Source organism: Mus caroli, chromosome 14 (assembly GCF_900094665.2).
Source record: "Mus caroli chromosome 14, CAROLI_EIJ_v1.1, whole genome shotgun sequence".
Classification (NCBI taxonomy): domain Eukaryota; kingdom Metazoa; phylum Chordata; class Mammalia; order Rodentia; family Muridae; genus Mus; species Mus caroli.
Genome location: NC_034583.1, coordinates 28,210,287 through 28,213,372, shown reverse-complemented (window position 1 = coordinate 28,213,372; position 3,086 = coordinate 28,210,287).

Here is a 3,086-nt window from a genome sequence, read left to right as displayed (position 1 = left end):
TATCTGGCCACACAGATAACTTTTATCTCTGCCTCTCAATTCACATTACTATTCTATTTCCAGGACTGATATTTGGGCTATTTGCCAAGCTCCCTGGCCTTAGAAAGTCTACCTTTTGACCATAGCCAAATGCTCTCTCTTTGGGAAATAATTATTGTGAAAAAGTCTTAGACTTCCAGAGCACCTGCAAAGACAAATCACCATTTCTGCTCTGGATTTGATCCTGTCCTTGAGATAACTGAGAAAATAGTAAAGTGTGACTGGATTTTTTTTTTCATCCAAACGATACTTTTTCATCTTTTGGGTAGTGGAATGGCGATTCCTGGTAGTCAACTTGACTATATAAGGAATGAACTACAATCCAGAATTAGAGCACTCACCTGTGATCCAGATCTTGAGGCTGGAAGACACAAGTCTCTGACCTGGATCTTGACATGGAGATCTTGAGGCATAGTGCCCACAGAAAGCTTAGGCCCAGGCAATGTAGTAGACACCTTTAATCCCAGGAGACTGAGGCATGAAGATCTCTGAGTTCAAGGTCAGCATGGGACAAAGCAAGTCCCAGATCCAGGCACTGTGGTACATGCCTTTAATCTGAGCCACACCTTCCACTGGAGACCTACATAAGGGCATTGGAAGAAGGAAGATGAGCTCTTCTTCACCTACTTGCATTTTCTTGCCAGCACTTCTGTTGGAATCTACTTCTACCAAAGACCAGTTGAAACAACTAGCCTCATGGTACTGAGCAACTACTAGATTCTTGGACTTCCAATTCACAGCTGACCATTGTTGGTTTAGTTGGACTACAAACTGTAAGTTGTCATAATAAATTATCTTAGTATAGAGAGACATTCCAAAATTTTGTCACCCTAGAGAACCCTGACTAAGACAGGTAGCATTCTACCCCAAAGATTATACCTATCTCTGCAACACATGCTTTGTTCTGGCAAGAAGATGCTCCTTTCTATTACAGTTGGAAATCATGATTTCCAAAGTCATTACAATTCAATTGACCAAGGAATCTAAACCTCCTTTATATCTGAATCTTAAGAATCTTTTGTGAAATTATGAACCGATGAACTCTGTGATGGAAAATGGCTCGTTGGTTATCAGTGTTTCCTGCTCCTTAGAGGACCCCAGTTTGTATCTTTGCACTGGTATAAGGTGGTCACAACCATCAGTTATGCTCACTCCAATGGATCCTCTGACATCTCAAGGAAACTGTATTCATATGCATGTATCAAAGATAGACACACATACAAACACTTAATTTAAAAAATAATATAAAAATACAAATTAAAGAAAATGTTGATAGGCAGAGTATGTGTGTGCTTGTGTGTATGCACTTGACCTCTGTACATGCATACACACACATACACACACATGCACAGCACATGCATGAGCACACATTCATAAGCATTTCATAATTTGTTGGTAATATCTTGTTTCAACCTTCACTAGCTTTTGTAGAGGAACTGAGATGATTATATGATTTTCTCCTTTCTTCCATTTAATGTAGTAAATTACTTGATTGATTTTCAAATGTCCATTTCTGAGATAAAAGAATGAACTTAGTTAAAAGGTACATTTGCTTTTAGATAACACTATATTTGGCTTAATAAGTATTTAGAAAGTTTTACCCCTATATTCCTCATGTAGATTTCTCTTCCTCACAAAGTCCTTGTCAAATTTGTATATTAAGTTATTCTTACCTCATAAAACAAGAGGGAATGTATTGAAAATGTCCAGTACCCAAAATCTTACACACAAAAGATTATAGGAGATCATTAACAATTTGAAAATAAGGAAGCAAAAAAAATTTAATTAAAAAAGAAGAGAGGCAGGCAGATTTCTGAGTTCGAGGCCAGCCTATTCTACAGAGTGAGTTCTAGGACAGCCATGGATACAAAGAGAAACCCTGCCTTAGAAAAAACAAAAACAAACAAACAAACAAACAAAAAAACAAAGAAAGAAAAGAAGGAAGCAACCAAGGTGAACAATGACACAGTAAAATATTATTCTACATTACAACAATATAAACCATTAAGAGATATATTTTATAATTTAAAAGAGCCAGTGTAAAATAATATACCAAGTTATTCCAACTGAATGACACTCTGAAAAAAGGAAAACTGCAGACAGTGAAAAAAAGATCACCATGGCCATCACAATTTTGTACTAGGGAAAGATTATGTGTGAACATGTGTTATTCTTTTCGATATTGTTACATGGATATATAATGTTGTACATTTATTCTAGTGCATAGACCTGTATAAAGAATGAATCTTTACATAAGCTGTTAATTTTGGTTAATAAAAATGTATCATACCATTCTTCGAACATGTTGTTTTAGTGTCTTTTCATGTTACTGTCGTAAAATTCTCTGACAAATCCAACTTCAGTTCACACCTCAAGGTAAAGTCAACCCAAAAGAGGAAAGTCAAGGCAGCAGAAGCTTGAAGCAACTGGACTCATTACACAAGCAGGCAGAAGAGAGCCATGTCCATGATCCAGTGCTCAGCCCACCCTCTCCATTTTATACTGTCTAGATTGCCTGCCCAGGGAATCATGCTCCTCTCAGTGAGCAGATTTTCATACGACAATGAACATAATCAAGATCACCCAGCACATTTATGCCAAGAGGCCCATCTGCAAGGTGATCCTATGAAGCTGACAAAGGATACTAACACAAATTTTCAAAAAAAGATGATTGAGAAGTTAAGATATTGTATGTGGTTTCTGGACTTGGTGCAATTTTCTGTAAAGGTGAAACTCCAGGGAAAATTAGTCATTGATTAAACCACAAAGGACTTGAATAGATGTCATCAGTGAAGATATGAGAATGATAAATCAGAGCATCAAAGCAGGTTGACTGATATAAAACATCATGGAAATTCAAAATATAGTAATAACAAGGCATCAATATCCATCTAAAATTTGTGTGTGTGTGTTCAGACATGTCTTATATTCACACATATTTAAATTTTATAAATTTTTCACTGGTCAAAGAATCCTTTTCCTTCCAACCATAATAAAGAGAGAGAGAGAGAGAGAGAGAGAGAGAGAGAGAGAGAGAGAGAGAGAGA